General features: G+C 45.0%; 1 protein-coding gene across 9 annotated transcripts in view; it reads right to left on the reverse strand.

Annotated features, from left to right (window-relative positions):
* The window catches only part of CREM (cAMP responsive element modulator), a 31851-nt gene extending 27622 nt beyond the window's left edge, over positions 1-4229 (reverse strand). For 7 of the 9 annotated variants that reach the window (XM_074832271.1, XM_074832292.1, XM_074832242.1 and 4 more), the window contains exon 1: positions 4087-4229. The gene's annotated coding sequence lies outside the window, so the exon portion shown is untranslated. Of the gene's footprint in view, positions 1-3260; positions 3474-4086 lie in introns of those variants that run through there. The other 2 variants (XM_074832231.1, XM_074832222.1) reach the window with 2 other exon arrangements.
* Positions 4230-6000: the final 1771 nt, after the last annotated feature.

Consider the following 6000-nt stretch of genomic DNA (forward strand, 5'->3'; position numbering starts at 1 on the left):
CACCAAGCTTTCCACCATAACTTTCATCTTATTAAACCACTTCACTTTTATATATGCATTCATCATTATAATAATAATAAAGTAGGGGGAAAATGTTCCTCCTTAGTAAACTAGGACCATCCATAGAGTCTCAAACATGAAAGCTCTATTTGATTCATGTAAGAATGCCTCCATAAGCTTCAGAATAGCTCACACACCAAGGAAGATTAAATAACGGATAGGTACTGGCAACATATTCATTGCACCCTCTTCCTAAAGATGGGAATATAGTCAGAATTAATTCACTTTATACAGGCCCTGAAGTATTTTCTTATCCAAAGCCATCTGTCACAGACAACCTACTGCTGGAAAAAACCCACAAGTACTTTTACTCCCACTGAATGCATTCCATAGAAGTTTTACCTGGAAAAAGCCACTTTTCATGTTGTGAAAAAATAATTTACTTTCTAAACTTTAGCTTAATTTCTCACTGATTGCAGAACAGTATAAAATTATTTATTTTTACTACTTTGATTATCAGGATTTTTCTCCCCAAAGTCTTTTCATCTGCTGTACTCCAGGAACTGAGATAGCAAATAGCTATGAAAAGAGCATCAGCGCTACAGAAAATCTAACAAAAAGTTATTCCTAGTATTTTACAAAATATAGTAGAAAGGACTGTATTTTTTAATTATCTATGTTAAATAAGAACAACAGCAAGCATTATACATGCCAGTGAAATGACAAATATAATTAAGACTTGACATACATAAACTCAAGAATTTAAATAGATTTTCCATCTATAATTGTGTATAATAGTGTATATGTGACTCTTAGCACAAATGATTTTCTATTTTAAATCTTTAGCAGTGGAGTAAAATCTGAAAATTTGTATACGGTTTTTAATTTGCTTTTTTTGACTGCCATAAAATGCAGTTGTCACCCTAGAACACAGCAAAATACTCTAGATAAGCTAAAATCCACCTTTTTTGATAACCTGGTAATTCTAGTATGTTTTTAAACAGAGACTTGACTAAAAATGCTGTCCAAATATAAAGACCTAACTATAGCCTACAAAACTGAAACAAAAGTAACAAAGGGCATAAGTAACTTTAAAAGATACACTAGGTACCTTGGCATAAAACTTCAAGGAGAAAGGTGACTAAAGACAACACGTAGCACATTAGTATCATCATTCAGACATGTTACAAGACTGTAAGTCTTCAGTAGACATAACCATAGGGGATTACTAAATTTACAGGTGAAGGTCAGTTGTAGTCATTTGAGCCCACAGGGTTAGAAATGTGATAGCTACACAGGGCCACGTCACTTCACCTGGGCTTGTGCACAGCTCAAGACCACTCATGCTAAGGAACTCCCGAATTTCACAGTCCAGTCCAGGTTATCACCATCTTTAGTATACTCTGAAACTGTCAGATTCCTATAACCTTAGCTGTACAGGTTTTGTATTTCCTGTATTATATATCATTTTACCATGAATAAATCAAACTGTTTTTAATAAGCATACAAAAAAACCACAGAGCAAGATCTTAACTACTTTTTTTTTCTTCTAAAACATCAGTAATAAGGTCTGTAGTAAGAAAGTTATTAATCCAATCCAGAAACTACCAACATAAAGTTTTCACATATATTACACTAAATCAGTCTAAACCACAAGCAAAGTCTAACATATTTATTGCTTTTAAGTTTCAAAGTAAGAAAGAAGAAAAACCTTTTACCAAGCACTTAAAATCCTTCATAAAAGTGTATCAATAGTAGTACACATCACACTTTGAAGTTTACATTACCTTCCTCCTATTTTAAAGGAAACCCAAGCAAACAGTTTTAAAGTACATGGTCTTAGGTCCTGTTTAAAATTATATAATGTTTTTCTTCATTGTATGATTAATTATATACAAGCTTTAGTCTTATATTCAGTATTAATACATTCATTTCTTACTTTTTCCACCTTGTTGCTTACTATCACTGAAGATAGTAGTCTAGATTTTTAAATTAATAAACTTTGGCTTTCTATAACACAGGCAAAGATAGTGGTTCTTCCTACAAAACAGCAAAGATATCTTCAGGATCTGGCAGGAGGTTTAACTGTTAACTAGCTAGTAGCATTTCAATATATATTAGTATGCGTTTACTATAATCACTGAGACTAATGTACAGTAGGTCAGTAGCAGGTAAACACTGATTAAGATGTATACAGTGCACATCAAAAGCTTCTTGAACTGATAGCAGCAGCATCCCTGATGGGACAATACTGACAGTAGCAGCTAACAGAAAACTCTGCCCTGGTGACCTAGAAAATTGGAAATTATTTACAGCCGAAAGTGTGAACCTTTTATATTTTTGTCCATAGGTAAAAGGTGAAGGATAGCATCCCTATCAAGATGTGTCCTTGTGTAACAAATAGCACGAAAAATCCTTTCACTCCTCCACAATACTGTTGTTTTACAATTACATCATTGACTATTAATATTTGTCTGTTGGTGAAATTAAACCGCATAGGCAAATCGGTACAGTACTGTGCATAACTGGAAACCTCTGACTGTCTAATTAAATACCCAGAGACATTTTAAAGACAACTTCTTTATTTCAACAATACTTTATACATCAGAGACTGTTTACAGAGGTGGCTTATTACAAAGGAAATTGAAAGGGGCTAAGAAATGTTTCAGCCCTTGCTCCAAATATCTTTGGCAGCTTTCATTCACAGGGAAATTACTAGTAAGCAAGGATGTGAATTTGCGAACACCTATTCTGTATTTATCGATGACCCCACGGTGAGCATGGAAACTCTCAGAATGCACTAGTTTCAGAAGAGCATTGTGTTTTCAAGTATGAAGTCTATAATCTGTTTTACTACCCTGCTTTGTAAAGCACACCAGCTGGCAAGGTGGTCACAGCAGTCAGGTAAAATGAGCAACAGTGTAACAGACCAGAATCTGAAAGTACAATCCTTCTGTTAAGTTTTCATTATCAGCAGAATACTAAGTTTCTCATGTCTCCTAAACTCTAATGTGTTTCCTCACTTTCTTCCTCATGCTTTTCTTCTTAGAATATCTTAACAAAACCCTAAAAAAAAAATAAATGTAAAAACCCAACCTGCCATTACTGTAAGCACAAGCATGCTACCCGTCACTATGCACCTGCGACCTAGGTAAATCGGACAAGACAGTGCTGTCCGCTGTGAAGACACACAGTTCCCGTTTAGAAGAGATGTCCAACCAGCCCCTCCATATGTCAGAGGACCATTTAAGCGTCAATACCTGTGGAACCGTTTAACTGCACCAAGCAAGATGTTGACACGGCAGTGGTGGATGCAGACAAAACCCTCAAACTTTAAGCAAGACCTAGGGCTCGAGAAGCCCACTGTGATCCTCTCCCACCAGCTTTCCTTGTCCCAGCTTGGAAAACCCTATGGGCAAGGGCATAATCAGGCCTACCGACCTTCGGGGAAAAACCCACCCGGCACCCGCCCCCGGCCGCGCTCTCCCCGCCGCCAGGGAACCCCACCGGCAGCCGAGGCCGCACCCGGAGGCCCCAAGGACCTGCCGTCCCGGGGCCCTCTGACCGCAGCAGGAAGGCACGCTGCCCCGTCCCCTCCCTCGGCGGACCGCCGACAGCCCAGCCGAGCCGGTCTCCCTCCCGAGCCTCGCTCCGGACGAAGGGTTCGAGCCGCAGCCTGCCGGGGCCCGGCGGGCACCCCGGCCACCGGGCGGTAACGGAGCGGAGCAAGTGCTCCGCACGCCCCCCTTGCCGGAGATGTACCGGGGTTGCCCGACAGAGCCGTGTCGGGCGAGGGAGGCGGGCAGGCCCTGAGCGGGGCGCGCTCCCGGCCGCTGGCGGGGACGCGCCTCCGCTCCCTCCTGCGCGCTCCCGGCGGCAGATGCCGAGCCGAGTTGAGCTGAGCGGCACAGCGCCCCCCTGCCCTGCCCTGCCCTGCCCTGCCCTGCCCCCCCCCTCCTGCCCTGCCGCCCCATCCCCTGGCCGCCGCGCTGCCAGGGCCGGCCGCTGCCCTCTGCGCTGCCCCGCTCGTGGCCCGCAGGGGGTCGGGCTGCGCGCACACGTATCCCCGCCCCCTCCCGCACTCACCCGCCGCCCCGTACGTGCTGCCCCCGTCACAGGGGGTGGGGGGGATTGGGCCGGGCGGGGCCGCACGTCGATCTCACGTCAGCGCTGATGCAGCCGCGCCGCCGCGGGGGCGCCGAGGAAATGGCGTCTGCGGCAACTCCCTGTCCCAGCGGCCGCGGAAGGAGGAGGAGCCAGGATTTAGGCGGCTCCGCCGATTGGCTACAGGGCGCCCAACGGCTGGCGCGCTGGCCAATCGCCGCCACGCTGGCCAACGGCCGCCGCGGGGATGCAAGGCAGCGCCTCTCATTGGCGGGGAGAGCCGTCTGCTGGGGAGAGGGGCGGGCCCCGCCGCCGTCGGGAGAGGGTGGCGGGACGGCGGGCGCCTCTCGCAGGTCGTGTGGAGCCGGGCAGCGGCCGGGGTGCTGGGCTGCTCGGTCTGGGCGCCCTCAGCAGTGGTGGGGGCGATGGCCCCGCTTCCCGGACGGGGTTTGCACTCGAGGTGTGCGATAGCAGGGGCGCGGTGCCGGGCGCTCTCCGTGCCGGCCGGCCGCCCGCCGCCGATAAGGGCAGGTGACTGGGCCGTGCTGGCCCTCGGCGGAGCGGCCTCCCCGCAGAGCACAGCCGAGACGAGGCTGGCGCTTTCCCCGAGCTGTCCCCGGTGAAGGGGGCGCCGCACAAACCGGTGATTGTCCCCTTGGCGGTGCCGGAGTAGTGAGGTACAAGGAAGCTTGCTGAGGGACCGGCAAGCAGCCGGCCGGTGGGACAGCCACAGCAAGGCCGCCTCGCGGACCTAAGTGCCCACAGCTTGGTTTTAAATTCTTCTGTTTGCTGAAACCACATCCCTTACACCAGTTGTTCCTAATACTGCGTATTTTTGAAGTAGGACATCGTATTTTGTATTCAGCTAAATAAATCAGAAATTGCCAAGGGATAACGAACCGGTGCTACATGTGTGTTTCTCTGCTTGCTGCCACAGGATACGTTCAAATGTCATGAGTCATGTTTGGTTTTGTACTGTATGAGCATTTCTTGTTCCAGGAAGTATAAGGCCCATATTCTCAGTTCTAATAATATTAAAATGCCATAAATGCTTGGGTCCCAAACTCTTACTAGTGGTGTTTTAACATCGTAAGTCTTACTGGTGTTAAGTATTTTACAAAGTAGTGTCAAAAGGGATTATACTGCAGCATATTTTGAGTTGCATGTCTATACATCACTTATTCTGAAGTTATGTAATGTATTTAGCGATTTTTATGTTAGTGTTTGGGTTTTTTTTTCTGTTGAGAAGTTATTCAATAGTGTGCTAAATGAGAATGAAAAACCAAAGTTAATTTCACATGACTCATTGTGATTGAAGAATTGGAGGATGTGTGTGTCAGGATTGGTAATATGTCTGTACAAGTCAAATATTCAGTCTTATTCATGGAAAGAAGAGAACCTAGGTATTGATTTCCTGTGTTTAAAAAAAGCCAAATAACTTTGACTTTGTGGAAGATTAATTAGATTTCTTTGCAAAGGTCTTTGCCTTTAAACATTTAAGTTTGTTAATTTGCCTCACAGAAGTTATTTAACACAACTATCAAAACCACAATCTAGTGCCAACAGTACAAATTTTTTAATGTCCTTATTGCTTGTGCAAGTTTTCATCCTACATTTCCTTTGTTGAAATACTGAACAACACCCCCTTCCTGTTTTGAGTTCTGTTTCCCTCCTTTTGTTTGTTGCATATATTTTATGTGTCTGTTCAGGGTTTTAAATAGGAGTTTATCTTCCCTCGATTAATAACCTTCTGGTTTGACAGCTAATCCCTTAGGTACAATATTGTTATGCCCATTCATCAAAAGATGTGCTTTGCTAGAAAACCTCTGGTCAACTAAAAATATTCCATAGAATAATAAGATAATCAAATGAGCACGCAAGTGTAAAACTTCTGAG

Source organism: Strix aluco, chromosome 1, assembly GCF_031877795.1.
Source record: "Strix aluco isolate bStrAlu1 chromosome 1, bStrAlu1.hap1, whole genome shotgun sequence".
In the NCBI taxonomy this organism is placed as follows: Eukaryota; Metazoa; Chordata; class Aves; order Strigiformes; family Strigidae; genus Strix; species Strix aluco.